The following is a 24,505-nucleotide window of genomic DNA, read 5'->3' on the forward strand; positions in this document are numbered from 1 at the left end:
AAATTTGTTATTATTAGTAAAATATTTTTTGTAATTTTAATTTAAAACTTTTATAAAATGTTACATATATATACTTTCATATTTATTGTAGAATTACTTTATATTTCAAGAAATCAATAAATGATTACATTTTTATTAAATGTATACCTAAGAAAATTTGTCATATGAAAAATATTTTATTATATAAATATATGCTGTGTAAAAAGCTAGTGATATAATAATAATTGTTTGAATGTTATTTAATTTAAAAAAGGTGATTGGCATTTATAAATTGGAAAATAGATATCCTTCAATAATGAACGTATTGTTTTGGTTTTCTCAAATATAAACAAAGAGAAAAGGTCTTATTATTTTGTATGCGAATTCATTTTTAAAAAAAATATGTTGGTCATTACTTAAAGTATGAAAAAAAAACCCAAGTAAATCAGAATTTTCTGTCGAAATTTGATCACAAATCTGCACAAACTTGGAATAAACGAACAGGTCGATAATAAATAAAAAATTGGTTACTTACATATACTAAGTTTACTTTATAAAATGTGTTGATAAAACAATATACACAAAAAATGTGTTTAAATATATTTTGAATTTATTAAGCATGTCTTTAGGCCCCTCCCTCCTTCAATGTTTAACATCTCGGAAATGGGTTAAGCACAAACGACGGGAATAAAAGCAAAAACAAGCATAAACGACTGTAAAAATTTGAACTCGAAAGTCCGAGGTAGTGGGGGGGCTGAGCATGTCCCCAGCCCCCCCACCTTGAAAGTTCAATAACTCGGAAACGGGTTGAGCACGAACGACGGGAATAAAAGCACAAACAAGCACAAACGAAGCACAAACGACTGTAAAAATTTGAAGTCGAAAGTCCGAGGTGGGGGGGCTGGGGACATGGAGCTTATCTAGTGCGCCTTTTCACCGTTTTGTCACTTTACGTCTCCGATCGTTTCCAAATCGTATCTAGACGGAACGTAACGAAAGGATTTGGTGTGCGCGCTGCTTAACACGTTCGTACGTTTAATTAGGGCATCGATTGGGCCACATAACGTAGGGTGGTGAGCTATGATCCTCAATTAAATTTTCGAACGATACGTGTATATGTCTGTTGAAATCACTAGTTTTCGGTCATGTAACATATGTACATGTATGATTAATACTCGATGTGAGTTGTTGCAAGTTGTTAGAACACTGTTTTTCGAAACCATTACTAGCTACATAGTTTCGGGGTCAACCGTTGACTGGGAAGTAATAGTTGACAGTTATAGGATAAAACAAATAATTTATTTTTAGGATAGGAGGGAAAAACTCGAATTCTGACGGGAAACTTAGCAAAGAGTGTAAATTTTTTCGTGAAAACCATGTCATTGTGTCTTGTAATGACTTCGAAGTACGATGGAAAGATATTATTTTTAAAAAACATACCGATCACGAGTCGGAAACGGGTGCTTAACCTTTGACAAAATCTCCTTGCGCACGTCTATATGGAGTACGCCTGAACGTAGGTGGGCACGTAGGTTGTAGTTGTTTACACTTGCCCTCTCCCACCCCCTTAGAATTTTAAAAATGTTTTCCAAAGTATTATCTGTAACGCGCCAATTTAGTAAACAAAGATTACTTTAAATATAACATATATTATAAATAGAAGAAAACTATCTTTAATAATAATTGGATTATTTTATCATATCATACATCTTATATTTGAAGAAAAAGAATAATGTAAACATAAAATGTATCAAAAAAAATCCACTTTTATTTTAATTTTGCCCCTCCCCCCTAAAAAAATGTTTGGTCCATGGCCGTTTATATACGATTTTAATAGTACGCGGATTCATGTCTGTTACGTAATAAATACGTACATTAACGTCAACGCATTACTATGTGGATAGTTAATTAGCCCCGGTGTACAGCCCACTTTGCATAGCGTACAATTAATAAATACATCGTTCTCATCGAGGCTTCCTAATAGATAACGTGCGTATTCGAGTTTTAGACATAGACTTTCCTAGAAGAACCTGGTTTGATTCAACAAAATACACACTGAACATGGTAGATAAAACGACTCGTGCGCAAATGGAAATTCAGATAAAGTCTGGAATGCAACTGCGGCGAAAGCACAGTCGATGCTGCATTGTCAATCAAGAAGATACGTTGATAAACTGGAGGACTTAATTAAAGAAACACTTGAGACAGTGGCCGGGTTAGATTTTTTGGACGTAGATATCTAAATTAATCCAATTCAACTTAATTTAATGTGATATTTGTCATGTTTGCTATATTTATACATTAAATTGTTTATACGTATATTAGATATGATAACAACAATGGTTTAATTTAACCTATTATCTAATAAGGAAATAGTTTAGTGCTACCATTCATTGTAAAGTTATACGAATAAATAAATAAAATCGTTCTCGTTATATCGTTAATACGCGTATCGTTACGTTAATTACAACTTGGTCAGGTTTGAAGGGGATGGGGTGACATTTTGTAAATTTAACCAATTACTCGTCCACCCGAAAAAAATGTTTTCTATATGTATCATATATATCAGATGTGCAATTATTAAAAAGTTCTAGATATTTTGATTTCGTAATTGGTTTCCAATTCATTATCAATAGTTTCGTATTGATGGAAAATTACAAAAATAAAATTTTAAAGCACTTTTTTAAACAAAACTCGTGTTTTCGAGTTTTTTTTTACATAATAAATTAAACACTAAAATGGCGATTCCACGACGGAATAACAACATCTCGTAACGTGTACGTATAAAATCAATTTTAAAAACGTAAAATATTATTTATTGTTAGATTATTGATATAATTGTACATTGGAGCTTATATGGTGTTGATGGTGTATGTCGTCCATTTGCATCCAAAATCCAATATTATATAGTTATATATTTATCATTAATTTGTGCATTAAGTTTATTTCGAAGTATTCAATTATTGTTATTTAAATTTTTTACAGTAAAAGATTCGGGATTTTTTATATTTTTTCTATAAACTATATTATAGGAGGCATTAGGGGAGACCGGGGACAAAAGTAATACGGGGGCGAAAGTAACATGCTCAATTTCTTACCCCATGATAATTATTTAAAACCAGTATGTAGTGTATCATTCGTACCATTATACTGGGCATATTTACACATATTTGTTTTGTCGTAGTCCCATTCTTCTTATCACAAAAATAATAGAAACTGATATCGCTATACAAAAGTGATAATAAAATTGTTAACAGTTTTTTTCTTAAAAAATTCAATTTTTACACTAGAAGAACACTTAATACATTTACATCTGCCAAAAGTTGTCCTTTTTCTTTGGCAAGTATTAGAAAGGTTGAATCAGGTATGTTTTATATTTTTTTAATCTACCTAAGAAAAAATGTCTGTATGGGGTCGAAAGAAACAAATTTTGTGGGGTCTGAAGTAACACTATGTAGCACCTACTAATTTTATTTTTCTTATGAATTCAGTTTCATTTATTTCAGTATTTTACTAATATAGCTTACAGACATGCCACGTACTCGTAAAATAATGACCCAGAGAGGAAAAAATGCAGACAGTGAAATGAGAAAAGCAGCAGACATTTGTTTACAAAAAAATCAGTCTATATGGTCAGTAGCTGCAAGCTTAAATATTTGCCAAGTCAGTCTAAGTAGATATATAAAAAAATTAAAACTTCATGAAGATAAAAGTGGTCCTAAACCAGTGTTTGAATATCGAGCACATAATAAAGTGTTTAACAAATTTCAATAAAATCAACTTGCTAATTATATTAAAAACTCAGCAGACATATATTTTGGGCTATCTCCTATAGGTATAAGAAAATTAGCTTTTGATTTTTCTCTGAAACTAAATTTAAAAGTACCAAAAACTTGGACTGATAAAAAGTAGGCAAGAATTGATTGGTTTTTGGCCTTCTTAAAAATTAATTCAACACTATCCATTCGCCAGCCAGAAGCAACAAGCATATGAAGAGCTATGAATTTTAACCAACGTTAAATTATTCATGGTTAAATATGAATCTGTTATATTGAATTTTGTTTGAATATAATATTTACCTAATTGCTAATGTAATTGATTTTGTTTATAATATTTTATTATACTTTTACCATTCATGTTACTTTTGTACCCAATACGTGTTACTTTTGGTACTTGCGAGGGGTTGAAAGAAACATTTTTTTTTTGTTTTGTTTTTTAAATATCTTAAGGTTTAAATTAAATTTATGAAGATATTATAATATCATTTGAAAGGTATTAACTTGTTCTATCAAATAGAAATAGTTTTATCTGAAAATTACAATTAGTTTTTTTTTTAATTTATAATTAAGTGAAAAATGTTACTTTTGTCCCCGGTCTCCCCTACTCATGAATAAGCACATCCAGGGGCGCCATTTGGAGTATCGCAAGGTATATTATAAGATAAAAATATTTTATAAATAATGGGATATACATCAATTAGATATTAAAGATAAAGAAAGAAAAATATATATTTATGATGAGGTGGCTCATAACTTTTATCAGTGTTATCATTTTAAAATATTAACGTTAATATTCAAATGTAAATTGTATATGTTACGGGCAAAGTGGAAAATTCTTATAATATAATCATTATTAGACACCACCCCTACCTCTCCCCGGACATTATCGAATTGGATTAAGGAATCCGGATAAAACGAAAGGTTTAAATATTTCATTTCGGAAGTCGGTCAAATCAATGACTAACTAGAGGCGTATTTTATGGGGGGAAAGGGAGCGATCCCCCCCCCTGAATCCGTATTTAAGGAATTTATTATACGAGTATGTAAGCTACACATTACACATTTTTTTAATATGGATCATTTTATAAAAAAATCAAATTACGCGTGGTTGTGATAACTGAATTGGGCTTTTTGTCGGGTCCATACTGGTGAAAAATCAAATATAACATAAGCGAAATTTCAAAACACAGACAAGTGTTATAAAAGAATTACACAAAAGTCGATTCTAAGTAGATCAGACATTAGATTAAAAAAAAACCACAAATGTTAAGGATTCACCCGATTTAAATATTACCAAAATTTTACATGTAAATATTGAGCCTGAATTAAAGAAAAAATTTAAGCCCCTCCCCCCCTAGGAATAAGTCTAAATATAACTCTGTATCTAACACAAGTTTATGGTGTAATCGATCACGTTTAGTGAATTCGTTTCGAACTTTATGAAAAAACCATTACCTACCAACGTTTAAACGCGTGAAATGATTTATTAATAATTCATCACGACTCCCACACGCTGTCCGCGAAATGGTTGGCACCGCGGGAAATTGCTGTCACAGTGCACGCGTATGTAATATTTTGAAGATGATCTATTATAGTTTTTTTTAGTTTTTTACATAACTTGTAAATTGACATACGTAAGTTTTAAGTTGTATGGAAATATAGTGAAAATAGAAGTAATATGGAAATCAGTTGAAGACTAAATATCATACACTGTTAAGTTTCGCAGTGATTTTTAATTAAAATATAATTAACCGTGGATTGTAAGCATTTGCATATCTGCATAGTGTATAATACATAATGCATAATACAATGTATACATTTTGTATACACAACGCTAAGGCTTAATTTATTTATTTATATAACAAGTACTTTTTTGGTTATCCATTCCCCAGGGACGCCCACAGAAATGTAGCTCAGGGGGGGCAAAAAAATTGTAAGTACCTAAATACTTATAGGAAGATTTACTGCTACATATTTCATCTACTCATATTTTGTATTACTATCAATAATAATTTTTTAAAAATCAAAACTCATTTAAGTTTATATAAAATTACATTATTAGTTATTAGTTTTAATATTTATAAGAAAAAATATAATAAAGTTTAAACAAAAAACAACTTTATTTGATTGAATTCGCATCATATTTTATTATTTTATTCAAAAAGTAATGACAATCTCCTTTTGTTTGAAGCAAATAAATTAATTGAATCATCATTTGTTGATTAAAAAAATGATACTTGTTAGATACAAGGATTGTCGAATAGTCACTGAATACCCAAGATCAGCTTCATGTAAAATAACTTCCAATTTTGTAAGTGACGCAAAAATCTCAGGGGGAGCAATGGCCCCCACTGGCCCCCCCCATCCGGGCGTCCCTGCCATTCCCCGACCATCCAACGAGTAAATACCGATACCTTTGGTAAAAAAATATTCGATTCTTCTTTGGTGACCATGATATGAGTAGGTACTGCAGAAAAGATTAACTAGATTCCTCCAAAGGATTTACATTTTATAACTCTAAGATCGTTTTACTCTCGAACTGACCACGATAACGAGTACTTGAAGAGAAAGTAAGTACAGCAGTATCTTGAATATATTTTAAAGTGTAAGTACACTTCAGAGATTATATTTCAGTTTATATTCAAACAAATATATATTCTAAAATAAAAACAACTTATATACATATATATATATATACATATATTTCATTTTTATTGCATATTTTAACATAATCTATGCATATTTCAGTATTTATGTTACATATTTTCATATATATATATAATATAATTTTTTCACTGCATATAATCTGGGTTCTATTTATGAGTATTATATGTATGTGTTATCTTTAAACAAAATTCAGCTTAATGTGTATTAATATTTCACAATCGTTCTATGATGAAGACTAATGTACTAATTAAAGTTACTAATAGAATATAACAATGATATCGTAAAATTTAGTTTACATTTACAAAAAATCCCAAGTAAAAAATTATAAAACATATTTTATACATTAACCCAATATAATAGTAAAAAACTGAAAAAAAATATATCTTTACATTTTCTCGTCGACGTTGACTTATTTCCATTTCAGATTTCCATTTTATGCATGTATGAGATGATTCACGTTCATAATTAAAATACAAACATAAGTTATGGGCACTACCGATATCGTTCATCATTTTAATCAAGTACTCGTGCAATTTACTATACGTATATAAATAAGCCATATTATTTATTATTATTTATTTTTTTAAAGCGAGGATACTAATTATTTTACAGTCATATATTTGGAAGTTTTTTTTTTATTACTCGTCATGCACATTTTTCATTTCTTTAATCGAAGACTTTCTCGATGTTATGAAAACCGCTAAAAATTGTTTTTACATCTGTCGTTTGCAATCCATAAAATAATCTATTCGTTCGATAAACGAATAATATTACTGTATAGTTGAAACAAATAATGATGATTTGAAGAACGTTACAAATTCTCTTCAAAGTTGTCGTCTCTTATGAATGAACCTTAATTCGTCTTTAATTAATACATTTCTGTCAGCTTGACTTCATAATATTCTATACGCACATAGCCACATGCGTTGGGTTACATAACGTGTTAAACCGTCAGGCGATCCAATCGATTGCGCAAATTAACTCATCGACACACGCTAGTTATGTTGCGGCATTCTATCATAATTTAATAATAAACATTTTACATTTAATATATAAATTACCCATATACGGCAACTGCGTACTGCGGTATTTTAATTATATTGTTTGAAATTTGTGATTTTTTCTTTAACTCGGCGCCGTTTACACTACATAAACCCCTTTCGATCACAGTAGACAGTATACCATACATGAATATATGTATATACATAGCTTGTTACGTTTATTATTTTTTTCCTTTTAATGATTTATATTTTAGGGATAGATAATTTATTACATGTTTATTATACACTGCCTCGTTATATCTCATTGGCTATATTTATATAATCTATACCTACTGGTTAAACAGAACATCAATATATTTCATATATAGAAGACGTTTCAAATTTTTTTTTCTTTCATGAATTTAGGTATAATATCAGTTAAATTATAGAGCGTATAATATTTAAAACATAGGTACATAAATACACGGAGAAGTTACATAAATGTTTAATAACTGTATGTGTATGTATATATATTTAAGGCTAGATATATAGCAGACAATATAACAGATATATAGGTTTGATTTTACAAATACTGATGAAGATGATTTACTTAACTTCAGCATTAAAAATAAAAATATGAATTCACCTACATCATCAACTTCATCTATATCCATATATGATGGTAAAATTAATATCATAGGTGTAAACTGGGAGGACAATTGCCCCTCTAGAATAAATTAGGAGGGACAGTGCCCCCTCTGATATTTAACATACCTTATTTTAAAATAAGTACAAAACAGCTGATTATAGCTATTATATAATATTTTTTTTTTTAAATCTTGATTTTAAATTTTCGCTTATCTAACATAATGTTAGAAAATGAATAATTTTATATAATAATATGTAGGTAGTAAAGCGACGTTTAGCCTCGGATTACCTTTTCGGTAGATATGTAATTATATTTTTGCCCTCCCCCCCCTAATAAATTTTCAAATTACGCCTATATATGGTATAATAGTTAACTTTTATAAATTATTTTATTTTGTATTAAGATGAAAAAACTGATGAAATCGGTTCTCCAAATTATCAACAAATACCATTAAAAGACTCACCGATACAATTAATTAAACGTACTATGACTAAATTGCAACCATTCTGGTCACCAAATCAACCACTATCTCAAAAATAACTCGAAAATATAATCTAGATTTCCAATATTTTGCTTATTTAAAGTATGTATTAGTATCAGAGATGGAAAACGTTTAATAATTTAATTTTTAAAAAACGTTATTAAACGAAAAAAAATTAAAAACGAAAACGAAAAAAATATAATAACGAAATTAATTAATAAAATGAAAACAAAAAAAATATAATAACGAAATCAATTAATAAAACGAAAACAAAAAAAATATAATAACCAAATCAATTAATAAAATGAAAACAAAAAAAAAAAATAAAAATATATCTGTGATCAAAAAGATCTTATATTTTAAAATAATTCAACTATCTAGGTGCTTTCCAAAAAATATTATAAACATTATTGATACGGTAATTTAACGAAATGCTTATTTCGAGCATCCAGAAAATATATTGCTTTCAATGCTTACAGATGAAGATTTCACGATAAACAAATTTGCTGTTAAAAAGATTTCTGAAGTGAGAAAACATAAATTAAATAACATTCGTGTCTTTAATGTTCCCAAACTTAATTTTAAATCAACAAACTACACGGAAATCATTTTTTGGAATCAAGTAGCAATCTATGAACCACCCTTAAAAAAAAAAAAATGGATTTAAAAAACCCCATTAAAATCATAAATATTCCGTCTTATACTCAAGCAGTGGAACGAAATGTACGTTCAGTAACCAAATCAGCCGTTGCTGTTTGTGAATCAGAAAACAGAGAAAGGTTTATTCATGTAAGAATTAAATCAAGAAATTCTCTTCCGACATATGAATAAAAACAAGACTATTTTGCTAAAAAGTAATTTAAATTGTATATTTCATAAAATAAAGTATATTTTGTTCGGTTATATATTAAACATTTAGTTTTAAGATTTGTATGTTAATTATTTTATAACTATGGGAAAGTAAATAAATTAAAAAACAAATAAAATTAATTCTTCTGCTTTTAATATAAGTAAAAATTCAAAGTCAATTAAGAACCTTAAGGTATAATAAGATTTATTTTAAGCTTTACACTAATTCTGTACAAACGTATAGCAATCTTAAAAATATTATTATTTTTTCAAAACAAAGAAAATATTTTGTGTTTTATTTTTTATTTTTTCGCATTAATATTAATTTACTAAATATATTTTTTATAGACCATAAGAAGACTTAAAATTAACGTTCTATACAATTGTACGCTATATATAATAGTTTGTACAAAATATGTTAAAATTTCCTATTTTTTTTTATTTTCAGTATTTTAGTAAAATTAATACTTAATGAGGAACTTCAAGATATCAATATATTTATTTTTAACTCCACACACTTTTGTTTGATGTATATACACATATTTTAAGAGCTAATACAAATTTGATTTGAAAAAAAAATAATATTCGTTCCACCCTAACGTGCAATCAACTCTGTGGGAATTTCGGATGGAAAATAGTTTTAAATGTGCACAATAAGAATGTAAGGTTTCTATATAAAAATATTTATACAGGTTTAACAAAAGCGGAACATTTAGCGTCCCGCGGATACGCATCGCGGAACGTATTATTTGAGCCTTGGAAATAGATAAACAAAATTTATCACATATTATATGCGCCCCCAAAAAATGTTGTGCCCCGAGACAAATACTTCTGTTGCCCCTGCGATAACTATGCCACTGTTTTCTGATTATACAACCTGTAATCACGCAATCTATAGACTACTTATGTTTGTGAAAAAATATTTAATTTGGTCATAAACCAATTATTCAACTGAAATGCCGATAATACTGTTATATAATAGGTTTGAACGTCGTTATAAATTTGTTATGCAATTATAATTGCAGTAAATCGTTATTGGAACGTGTTAAATGAACGTTGATTGATCGTTATAATTAAAAAGTATTTTTACATGTACAACTACAATGTTAATTAATTTTTTTCGTATCAATGAGCTGAACACTTCACGAGCAACTTGTTGGCACGCCACGCAATATTTCAAATATTTTAATTTCTTTTACAATATAATTAATGCTTCGTAAAATATACCACTTGACTTTTTTATTTTTATTTTAACGTCACACACTTTGGAGGAGTGTATTTTTTTATTTGAATTTTTTTTTAATTAATTTTAAGTACTTAAATTGTTAAACTTTTAATGAATAAATACATTTTGTATTGTATATTATATACATATAAATTTTATAAGCTTATTTTATAATATATATATATTTATAATAAATTTATAATAAATATATATTTATAATAAATATATAAAATATATTTTATATTTTATTTTAAGAATTGAAATTATAATCTGCTTACAGAAAGTCTAAGCCCAATTTTAGAATACCAATAAGAAAAATCGATAATCAAAACTGTATTAATATTAACAACATTATAAATATTTGAAATAGTATTTTGTATAAAAAAAATTTTACTTTTGGCATTTTTAGAATCAAATAAATCTTATATTTTATTATATTTTTCATTAAATTTTATTAATTAGCCAGTTCAATTACATAAGAATCATTTTATTTATTTCTTTAATAATATAACTGAAAATTTGGTTTGACTAATTTAAGCATTGAAAATACATATGTGAATTTTGCAAACTAAAATTTCAAAAACGGTTAGTAATCTTAAACCCAATTCAAATAATTTTTCTAATTCGAGACGCATTATAGATAACATTGTTCTAGAATGCATGTTTGCGCGATCTTGATTATTTAACATCATTATTCGTATGAAAAGGAAGTGTTTAGAATAAATGTGGTACTAGTTATGTCCTGTAGCCTAAGTAGTAAATTTTTTTTTGTGTCGAATGTGAATTATTATCGAAAACAATCTAAAGTTCGTGTTTAACTATATTATCGGATTTCAAATACAGAATACATTTTACAACCATTATGACCCATAGCTTATCAGCTATATGATAGTATAACCTACCTGCATATTACGTGCACTTTATTCTGAAACGAAGAACGATTACGACCTGACAGTACTTTACTTACACTTTCCATAATTTTTCGACCATTGAGAATTTACTTGAAATAATAGCGGAATATCTCGAAACTCACTAAAAGTAACGATAATATTGTATGATATACTTGGATAATATACATGTATAACATACGGTAATGCGAAGGTTCTCCCGAAGGAAAAGTTATTTTTTTGAATAATTATAATCACTATTTCACATTGTTCTTTGTCAAGTTCATATTATTCGTACATAAAAATAAAGCGTTATTAATCGTTTGCATTCGATAGAGCCATGTTTTCGAACTGTAACGAAATCAAAAAAAAAACTATAGTACCTTTTAATCGAATATTTTCAAAATAAACTAGGCGCGTTTGAAAAGATTAATCAGCTCGTCCGGAATTGTGTATTATTGTGTTGCTATCAAAGTGTACCGGCCGTGTTGAATAAATAGAACGTCGGATACCATTATTTATTTATCATGTGCACGCGGGATAAAACGTATCCACTCGCTGAAACTGCAGTAAATGCGGCGTACGCCCATTGTAATAAATGAATGTGAAAAGCGCATGTGAAATTCGTTGTTTACCGAGAGGAGAGTTCACGTGTGGGCAAAACTGAATACTTTAATTTATGTAAGGGCACGTGCAGTATTGTAGGTACGAATATACATTGCACACGCGATGTTACTAACCGATGCAATTATATTATTATTTTTATTATCATTGTAATTTGAATAAACACTCGATAAAATATCGTGTTTCCGGTGCGCCCCGTTCAAACCGAAAGGATTATTATATTCCACGTAGTGCACAATTGTATGCGCGCGCGTTTGCAGCGGCTTATTGCGTTTCGCACGACAATCCGTAAAGGGTTAGACGGTATCGGTGAAAGAGAATGGAAACAGTGGATTCGGCGGCGCTCGCGACCGTACTCAGCTGAACGAACGTTTTCGATCAACGCGCATCAGGTCTATTGCTTGTGAGTATACGCCGTGGAACATTTTTAAGACTTTCGAATCGAGTTTGCCCGGGGCGTATTTTAGGGGGGCGAAGAGGGCGATCGTCCCCTCCTCTGAATCCGTATTTAAGGAATCGATCATATGTGAGGTAAACATTTCAAATTTTTTTAATGTGGATCATTTTATAACGATAATTGGTGTCCGTTTTAATAATGTTATAAGTAGGGCTCAGATTTCAACGCACTTAAAATCATACAAATATGCTCTAAAAAATAGCCAAAAATTTCCATAAAAAATACATTTTACCACAAAAATTACCTTATAAATGATACAATTTTATTTTATTTTGGCATTATTTAACACACTATTTAATATATTAAAATCACATTCACACGTAATCCGAGCAACGTCTGCGAGGTAATGCGAACTAGTTGATTATTTGTTATTTTACCGAATACTGGTGACGTTCTTTAGTCAATAATAAAGATAAAAACTGAATCAAAAAATAAAGATTGACAATGTGTATGGAAAAACCCGATAAACCTACTTAAATACCAAGAAAATATACAAATATAAAATTATAAATATTTATTTAATTAGATTTATATTATTATTCCATTAATCCTACTGATAAGTAATTTATAGCCTATAGCAGTGATGGCCAAACTTTTTTTACCTCGGGCCATAAAAAAATGAATTTTCAATTTTTTTTTACGTAATATTACAGTTATACAAATAAGTGCTGTAATATAGAAGACTTTCGCGGGCCAGATATTAAATGATGGCGGACCGGAGTTGGCCCGCGGGCCGTAGTTTGGCCACCACTGGCCTATATGATAAGTAAATAAATTAATGTTTTACTATCTTTAATGTTATTATTTAATTGGGTAAATTGAAAGTTTCATGTTTTTTGTTTATCATCATGACATCATTATTCATTACTAATGCTTACATTTTTTGTTCCGAAAAAATATTTGATTGATAGTCACATGGGTATATTTTAGAGAGGGGGCGAAGGGGCGATATTTTCTTAATGTGGATTATTTTATAACAAAATCAAATTACGCGTGGCTGTGAGTACTGAATTGGGCTTTTTGTCGGGTCCATATTTAGTGAAAAATCAAATAAAATACGAGCGTAACTTTCAAAACACCGACAGGTATTAAAAATAACTACACAAAAGTCAATTATAAGGGGATTCGACATTAGATTAAAAAAAAAAAAAAAAAAAAAAACCACAAATATTAAGGATTCACCTGATTTATATATTACCAAACATTTTACTTTTAAATTTTGAGCCTGAATTAGAGAAAAAATTTGAGTCACCCTCCCTAGAAGTAAGTCTAAATACGCCCCTGGTTTATCGTCCATAAATATTAAATATTTAAATACATAGGTAACCATAATTTTTTAAATATTATGAAGTTGGCATATTTAATCAGTTGCCCCACCCTTTCAAAAGTTGAAATGACGCCCTTGATTCCCATATTTATTGGGGGAATATTTAATAATATAGCATTAAAATAAAATATTGACTAAAATTGTAACATTTTTATAACATTTTTCATTGTAACATACTTGTATTTTAATACTTGTAAATTAATACTTGATTGTATTAATTTCACATAGATTGGTATTTTTTTTATTTAATCTATATTATTTAATTTAATTATTTTTTTCTTTTTTTTTGTTATTTATAACAAGCTATATAAAAGGATAAAGGTTAAAATGGTTCGATATGCCAAACGGTGAGAAGCTTGTTGAACAATCAGAACAACCCGTAGGGAAGAGACCAAGAAGGAGGCCAAAAAAACGTTGGATAGATTAGATAAAACAAGACCTAGAAAGATTAGAAATTATGAACTGGGAAGACTTGGTACAGGATCGCGGAAGGTGGAGAGCATTGACAGAGGCGGCAAAAACTCTTATAGAGTCATAAAGCCACATGATGAATGATGATTGTTATTATTTTTTATTTATAAATAAATGTATGCATTTCTTTTGTCTTTATCGCCGAAACGGCAGGGCCAAAAATGTCTATCGCCGAAAAGTCTCATTCCCAGCGGAGTCGCGTGCGACCGTGTTGTTACAATTAATCGTATTCCGTAACATTCGTGTACGTCTCAGCGGTGTTACACCGTCGTTGCCGACGCAACGTCGCGTTTTAACCTTTTCGCGGGCGAACATTCGACGCGCGGAATACATCGTATTGTCTTGCGTTTCATGACGTACGATTCACGCGCAACTCCCGTAACCACGAGAGGCGAGGGATCAGAGTGCACGGTCGATGCCGCACCTGCGCGTTTCGTGCGTCACCGCGCGGCTTCTCGCTTCACGCGTTCGCTATCGCACTGTCACGTTCACGATATTGCGCGACCCAGTCATCGCGATGCGACGCGCATGTTATCGCGATCCGTTACGATCGTGTTACGTGCGCCCGACCGCCGTACGGGTTCACTTATGGATCCGGATTAGGGTGAGGGTTGAATAATACTTTGCTCCGTACGTTTCAGGAATTCGTGACCATTTTTTTATTCATTTTTTTTTCTTAGCGCGTGTTATTTTAACAACAATTGCGTACATTCGCCTTTACGTTCTAAAGTTTTTCGGAAAGCAAACAATATTGTGATTATCGTCTGCATTATATTTTCGGAAATCACTTTGATGTACAGCGCGTTGGTTTTTTTTAGACAAAAATGTACCACCAGACTAAGAAAAAAAATGCTTCATGCTCTTATAATACAGACGAAAGTTCATCGGAATACACTTCAAATACATTACATTTAATATTATGTTTTCGTACATTCCGAACGAGTTATTAGAAAAGTAAATCGATGTTTAACACGTGTCAATATGTAGTAACTAGGACTGTGAATTTAATGCACTAAAGAACCTTAAAAAATGCATTAATAATTTCAAAAAAATGCAATAAAATATGCAAATAAAATGCAAAAAATACAATCAAAATGCAAAAAAATTCAATATAAATTGCCAAAAATTATAGTATAAAATGGTTTTTAATTTAATTTTTATATTTATATTAATATTAGGTATAGGATATTATACATTAGTACATTAAATGCATAAATAAGTGTTTATTTAATAAAAAAAGAAAAAAAATTAAAAAATTTTGATCGAATTTGATTTTTCTATATGTACTATATATTTTAGTACTTATTTTGTTAAAATAATAAAAAAAACTTTAATATATTTATTTTCGATTACCTAATTTAGTTTTTAGTCTTTAGAATCTGATTAAAATACCAGAAAATTAACTAAAAAAGGAAAATATGATCTATAAATGCACAAAAATGACCTAAAAAATTAAAAACATGAAAAAATGCAAAAAAAATACAAAATAAAAGTTGCATAAATGGATTCGTAGTTACATAATTCAAATTATGTACTTACAAAACTACGTTTTACAATCACCTAAAAAAAATTCACTTTCCTTCAAATTCTCAGTCCTAGTAATAACTATTTAAACCAAGGTCTATTCTAAGAATTTTTGTTAACAACGCATTAAATTCTCTCTACCCCTCTATCAAAAGTCACATTTATAACTCTACTCATAATTAAGTATACTAAACATAATTCTTTATATGAAAAAAAACTACGCTAGATATTAGGTGCACTCTCAAACTAATACTGTACTTCAAATATGAATACATTATACCAGTACAATAAATAGAATGCCGACGATTTGTAAAATAATTATTCGTGGAATTACTGGAACCGAATCGAAACAAACCAAGGCTCGCATACCTATTATAATGTTATATTCATAACGTATATAAATAGTGTATTATATACAATATACATAATACTAAATCAAACAAGTACAATTAAGGAAACAATTAAGAAACTACGTCTATATTCGGCGTAGGTAAGTACTGATAAGGTAATCGACTTCCGAAAAATAATCTATAAAATAATATATATAACTGGTAAAATAATTTAACATGTAATATTAAAAATTTGAAAATCACTTCACTAAAAACGCATAATTCCCACAAAATTATGATATCGGTGGTTTTTCAAAAATATAATTTTCAAACCATTTTACCCAGGCCCGTAGCCATGGGTTACAGGTGTAGTAACATCCCCCCTTAACCGCGTTAACATTATACTGAAGTCTAATCAAGGTAAAAATTGATCATGAACCATGATGAAAACATATTTATCATAACGAAATATATACATAACAATAATGTAAAGACGGGATCCGGCTTCTCATTACATCGTTTTGTCTAATAAACCAAAGCCGTGGTTTTATGTCGTATTATGTGCGATTTAAAATAGATACATATGACAAAAATGTACATTTGAAATTTTAATATGATAAAATATTTCAATACTTTCTTATACAATAGTACATTACACATGAATAGATATTCATGTTTAATGTACTAATGTGTTTGTATTCTTGTACTATAAAGTATACGTAAAGTATTTATTTTGTTGTGTATAATTTTGAATAACACCCCCCTTTTGAAATAGCTAGACGACTGAGTTCACCAACCTTCTCACCCGTAATATTATCATTATAACATTATCAAAAACATAAAAATGTACTTCCAAAATCGCAAAAAATTTTCCCGATATCGCAATCAATGCTCAACAGCGCCTTACAATATACCCTGGTTTAAACTATTTTCCATCGACACGAAGTATTTTTTACGAAGACCCTACAAATAACCTACAAATGGCGAAAGTTATAAAGATTTATGGTAATAAAGCTTTGCTCGTTTTAAAATATTTTCCAGTTATTAATTATATTGCAGAAAGATAAGATACACTTCTAGAGGACTATTACAACAAAATAACCAAAGATGAATCTCATATTCAATACTCACTACATGTTTTAAGTTATAATATGATTGACATTATCGACAAGCCTATCTATTTAGTGACTGGTTTAATATTTTAATAATTTTAGTCATTCGAAAATGTTGAGTACTATATTGAAGAACTTAGAAATGTGGTGACTAGTAATGGAAAAATAAACCAAGCGCAGAAAATAGTGCCAACAGAGAAGACAATTGAAGTTCTACTACCAACAAAACCTGTAAGTCTTTAAGATAATATTTTTGGCCATATCATAATTTGAAGATATTATATTATTTAAAATTCCAGACAAATATAATATTTTTTATTGAAACATTAATATGTTTTACACATTATAATATAATGTATATTAAAAATATTGGTCTATATTCTACTCAATATTACAGTTGCAATTGTTATAATTTTTTTCTTTTTTTTTTTCTAGGAACTGTAAGATTTACTTAAAACTTTTAATGAAGACAACTCTTTATTAGCTAGTTACCAAAAAAGTGGTCTATTAGACAGCATTGGACGCATACGTCTATGTAATTTAATTATAAATAATGAACTAAGCGCTGATGTTAATGCCAGAATTAGTTCATTCAGATTACAAGAACTTGCCTATCAAATAACTTTAGTATTCAACAAAGAACGAACACCAACATATTTCATACCATACTTATCATATGGACCTGGATTAAAAAGAGCTGCCAAAGGTAAGCTATTCGATTGTCTTAACAATCGTTAAAGAGAGTTTCGTAAATCTGGGATTATAAGATCATCAAGAAGAAATTCAACATCTTCATCTTCATCCGGACGTGCTTCACCAGCTCTATTACTCCCGGAAACACTACAACATTCATTGGTGAATCAGGTAGAAGAATCAACTGTTGAGGAAAGTTTGAACTGGCTGCGCAATTCAAGTGATCCGTGGACACTTGTCGAACAACATTGGTTGTTAACAGCTCACACTCGTTTAAAAGTACAATAGTTAAATGATGGACAATTAATTGCATCCTATATAGCTGAATATCCGGCATTAAAAAGACCAATAGAGTATTTTCTTGTGAGTATAAACTGGTTGTTGTTTAAATTTTATCTATTTAGTAAATATAATTGCTATGTTCACAGATTTTAAAAGATTTTAATGTATTGTATCCTAAGTATTCAGAAAATTTGTATCAAAATCTACCATTGTGTAAAAAAAAGAATATTTGAATTATGTGCAGAAAAATTAAAGAAAACCAAAGAAGTTGCTATTATTCAGATTTTGAAAGAGTACATACAATTGGGAGTAGAAGGTTGGTAGTCTACTTTAAATGTTGGTCTTATGTATTATGTGTGAATATAAACTTAATATTTTTGATATTTACAGATAATGAAGAATCTTCAAACATTGCTGCTTTTTTAAGTCTCCCTTTCCTGATTGCATCGTCCATTTTTAGAGGAAAAAAAATCAAATAATCACTGGAAAGCTTCACAACTTGAAGTAAGAGACGGATTCATTACACATGTTAAAAGCAACGCCGAAGTGCAAGAAACAATAACACGTAGAAGAGAAAAATGTATTGGTTTGGGTTATACTTTACAACCATTCATTATAATAGTTGGTCCTACTCTAAACAATATTTTAAACTATTTTGTTGTTATTGATGATACATTTTATCAATTAAATTCCATAATTGATTCAGTAGACTGTTGCTTCAAAACAATAATAACTTTCAATGCAGAATATCCAGTTGAGTGTAAAGTGATTTGGCGCTTTATTCAAAAAGGCTTATTTAAATTAGAAACTCCATTTGACAACAATTTTACAGCTGTTAATGCTTTTAATTCTGATATTGGAATATCTATGTAATAATTGTACTTATTATTTAAAATGTATATTTCAATATAGTTCACATCTTTATATGTTAATATAAGTTAATTTAACAATATTAAATAATCTTTTTTACTTTATTATACAAAAATGCCTAAGTGTTTTTTATGTGAAAAAGATTTTAATAACATTAAAAGTCTTTTTAAACATTTTGATATTCAACACTTCAATCATGAATTTAATTTTTATCAATGTAATGAAACAAAATGTACAAGATCATTTTATTTAAAAAATTCTTTTCGTAAACATTTAACAAAACACTCAATTGATGATTTAATACAGCCTTCTACTGTTCAACCATTATTCAAAATTCCTTCTATTTCAACCTCTGAGTCTAAACTTATATTTGATTCCATTCCTGATTCTGCTGAAGAATTGAATAACAAACAATTTATTGAACCAAGTGAAATTTTGAATAAAACAATAAGTAATTTTCTTTCAATTTTGTACGCCAACTCTATTATATCCAGAAATATTGTTCAAATTGTGGTCGATGGCATGGAAACTGTTTTTCCGAGGGTATTGTTGGTTGTATAAAGACATATATTCAACAAATTATATTTGAAGGCAAAATTCCAGAGGAATCCCTTAGTATTTTCACCAACATTTTTAATATGATTGAAAATTCATTTAGTAATTTTAAAACCGAACACAAACGTTTCTCTTATTTTGCTGATTAAGGTTCATTTGTTAAACCTGAAGAAAAGATAATCGGTCAAAAATTAAATACTTTTATGAAAAGTGGTATTTCAATTTTAAAACCTTTCAATTGCATAGAACAATTCCACTTAGGAAAGTATTAAAAAACTTTTTTTCACTCGAAAACATACTAACTGAAACTTTAGATTACATGGCTAGTTTAAAAAATGAAAGTGGGATTTTAACTAATTTTATTCAGGGTACCTACTGGAAAAGTAGAATGAAAAAACATGAAGGACGAATTGTGCTCCCACTTTTCATGTTCTTTGATGATTATGAAAGTGGTAATGTTCTTGGAAGCCATTCGAGCATTCATAAATTAGGTGCAGTATATGTATCAATTACTTGAATCAATACAAAATTACCCTGTTATTGGTACAAAATAGTGTATAATACTAAATAATCAATCATGTTACTAATACTAATTATTTTGTACATGTAATCAAATTTATTTAGTTACAAGTGCTTAATATATTGTTCCTCCAACAATATATAATCAACAAAAATCAATTTGTATACTTAACTGAACGTAATGTTGTCACTGAGGCAACTAAATTTCACAGCTACCACTACTATATTTTGGTTCCTACAACAATACTTTTTTTTTCAGTGTATAATAGCAGGATCTTCTTTTAAATTTACACAATTTCCAATTATTAAATCGTTGTACAGTTTTAAAATATTGTATCCGTGATTTTTATCAAATACTAATTTCAATTTTTCATAGAGCATTTGTACCTTTTCATATAGATAACAACATAATATAGCAATGATAAAAATAATACAAAAAAATTTGTACAAAAGTACATTTTTATAAAAAAATCCCCAAACGTGCAATTTCGTACAAAAACCCAAAAATATGCAATTTTGTGCAACATAATACTTTCTTTAAATTAATCTACATCTCTTGATTTAGATTTGTAGCTTGTTTCTATAGAATTTAGAACATGTCATTAAAATATGCAATTGCAAAGGAATCCGGTCTTTAGTTATATATATTAAACCATAGAATTTTACATAATATAAATGTATTTTTGATTTTAATTTTTCTGAATGTCCTACACCCTCGTGCCATCAACGTAGGCAACCATGGTAATCATAATATTTAACAATTATGACTTTTCGACTTGATGCTCGCATAACATTTCAAGAACATTTTTTTGGTCCGAATAAGAAAAATTAAAATAAGTTTAGTACGGCCCATTCTATAGATGTAAACTGAGCATGTGATTAACTTTTTTGTTGTAAACCCGGTGCAGAAACTATAAAGTTTACCAGCTGACAATGACTTCGAAGGCTTAGAAAAAAAAAATATCACACCCAAACGTCTTAAAGTCAGCGCAAGCTAGTAGTATGCGTATGCCAATGTCTTCGGTGGCCCGCGAACGATCCTTTTCTGTAATGCGTTTGAATTGAACTATGCAGCGGTGGGTGGTCCGCACCGTAATATGCGTAGGGACGATGACACATTGAAATCGAACGTCTTTGCCCGTTGACAAACTCACTAAATTTGTAACGCATGAAAACGAAATCGTAATTCGTGATAATACGTACGACGCAGATGGTGCATGTGATATTGTACGCCGTAAATGTTTTGACACCGCAGCAGTGCTTTTATGTCGACCGCGATCCAGATATAACTTAACGTAGGTTCTCGCGCAACGAATTCTCACCGTGAGGTAAATAACTAACTAGGTCTTATTCTAACGAGCAATACGACCTAAATTGGATAGTAGGAAAAATCAAAAGGGTAGTGGACTTTATGAATATGGGAACCTTATCATTTTATAACCTTATAATTTTCCTTATAGAATAATTAAATTTCTACTGAGTATTTGAAATTTGTGTAATTTATAAACCAAGTAACTAATAAGTAGGGACTGGATTTATATGCACAAAAAAATCCTCAAAATATGCTTCTAAAAATGCTGTAATATGGTATAAAATATGTATTTATTTTTAAATATTCACTTAAAATATTGTTTAAAATTATGTACAAATATGTGAAATATATTATAAATGTAAAAATAATCATTAATTAATACGGTATTAAAAAAATATAAAAAAATCTTTTAAAATATTTTGTCGTCCTTGTCGCCATTTAACATTCTTTATCTTCAATCTATAAAGTATAAATACCCACATCAATAAAAAATGAAAAGAAAAATTGAATTCATATTTTACCATATTGCATTGGATGATATGAATATGAAATCTTATCTTTGGAAATAACGACCGGTCGCAATTTTATCGATATTATGTGGCTGTGATCGAAAAAAAATACGACGAAAACGAATACATGGGCTATTAATAATAATATGCTCTATAAAACTACAAATATGCATTGTATATGTATTTAATAGGTAAAAACGTCGAAATATGCAAAATATACAAAATAAAATTAGCGTTACTTTAATAAGAAAGATCTAAATCAAGGACAATGCTCATCAGATTTCAAAAAGCTTATTCTAATACATATATGCATTTGCATATAAATCCGGTCCCTACTAATAAGTAATAATTATGTAAGTTTACAGTCTTTGCTACTTCGATGATTGATTAATCCATGAAATTTAAATTCAAATAGTGGTAAAAAATCCGTAAATTTTTTAATATTTTATCACGCGATGGTCAAAATACTAAAATATAAATTTACAATATATTTGGGGAGGGGGTAAGTATTATAATCCAAATAAAACAAACTTTTCAATGTGTTTGGGCAGTAGGTAAAAATCCTAAGAATAAGCCCAGTGCCTAACGATCTATGTGCCTATAACGATGTGTACTGCACTGGCAATGATACATACGTTTCAAAAAGCAATTGGGGTATATCATGCGGGCACAAGTTAATATGATGCGATAATAATATTATTAATCGTTAATATTATATGATAATAAGCGTTGAATTCATCAAACAACCATAAATAGGTTCTTTGTGCTCAAACCATTAACGAGAATGCCAAAGAAATACACGAGAAATTTAGTCATCCGCATATTATCAATTTTGTATTTTCCTTAAAATATTACGTTTTTTTTTTCTCTTGTTTAACTGTTGAAATTCGCATATCCATATTTGTTCACAATATGCTGTTATCGTTCAGCATATTCGATCCTTGAAGGAGTCACGCTGTGCTGTTCTTCTTATACACATTCTTACGTTTTGTTATTACGTCATGCGACACTTTTCGTCTCAAACCACGCAATTCTAATGAAAATAAATACTTGGTCCGTACAGTCAACTGTAATACATTATTTTTCAACACAACGAAAAAAAAAATAAAATAAACAAGCTCGGGGCTAAACAATTTTAGGAGCCTATATTAATAAGTAATATCTAGGGCTAGGATTTATATGCATTTATATGTTTTATTTCTAAAATCCAAATTGATTGGTTTTCAGAATGTCCACGATATGGCCTATTTTCGATTAAATAGAACTATTTTTCCCTCATATTTTTCTATGTTTTGAACATAATGCATATATTTTCATATTTATAGATTTTTGAGAATCTTGTTAATTTTGTTAATTTTTAACTAAAATCTTCAAGTTTTTATAATATTGCTAATTTTAAATGGTATTTATTTTAATAAACGTTTATTTTTCGAATCATCGCAAATATACTATATAATATATTATATAATCTTATCTTTGTATTGACCGATGCAATTATACATAATTATTCAACGGCATACTTATTAGAGGTCTGCACGAGCCAAAAATGTTAGGCCCAGCCCGTTTCACAGGCATGCTTATCGTCCGCGATATTTTCAAATTATACTATTTAAGGTGCGATTCCTTAGGACGCGTCTGTAGACGCGCGGCCAACGCGGCTGCCGCAATGCAGCCGAGATTTTGGACGCACCGATACTACTTTACTTATTTATAAATAGAAACGGATTTCCTAGATTGCCGCAGACGCGCGTGACAGTCGCATGCGTCAATAGACGCGTTGCGATGACCCCTTCGAAAGCAGTCAGGTCGCACGAGACGCGCGGCCAGCAAATATATTATTATTTAATTAATAATTATAATTATTAGCTTCTTTTTCTAAAATATGTCATCAAAATTACTTTTTTCGTACGAAGAAGATGTAATGTTGGTTGAATTGGTCAGCAATTACCCTTGCTTGTTTGATTTAAAACATCAAGCATACTCTTTCTGCAGATTAAGTGACATGATATCTACGTCCTACACAGCACTCTATATAATATTTTAGGTATTTACTATACACAATAAAATTAATAATTAACAATACACTGTTGACTGTTGAAACATAGAAAAACAACTGAAGGGTTCTAATAAATAATATTTTATTTTGTATAAAAAATATGAGCAGTGCGTCTCTTGTGGCTGTGTTTTAAGAAATTTGTGATCGGCCGCGCGTCCAAAATCTTGGCCGCACTGCTGCAGCCGCGTTGGCCGCGCGTCTACAGACGCGTCCTAAGGAATCGCACCTTTAAGTTCAAACGCGCAAAACTGACTAGGGCCCGTATGGGTTTTTGCGATCGGCGAATATAAACGTATAAATATACATATATACTGTATGCAGTGCCGCAAAAACCGGGTGTGCAGAGTGTGCCGCGCACACGGGCCCAAG

At 29.5% G+C, this 24,505-nt stretch overlaps 1 pseudogene; it reads left to right on the forward strand.

Moving 5' to 3' along the window:
• The window catches only part of LOC112683769, a 29,863-nt pseudogene extending 10,675 nt beyond the window's left edge, over nucleotides 1-19,188 (forward strand).
• The last annotated feature ends 5,317 nt before the right edge of the window (nucleotides 19,189-24,505 follow it).

Source organism: Sipha flava, unplaced genomic scaffold, assembly GCF_003268045.1.
Source record: "Sipha flava isolate LNK unplaced genomic scaffold, YSA_version1 235_pilon_pilon, whole genome shotgun sequence".
Taxonomy (NCBI): Eukaryota; Metazoa; Arthropoda; class Insecta; order Hemiptera; family Aphididae; genus Sipha; species Sipha flava.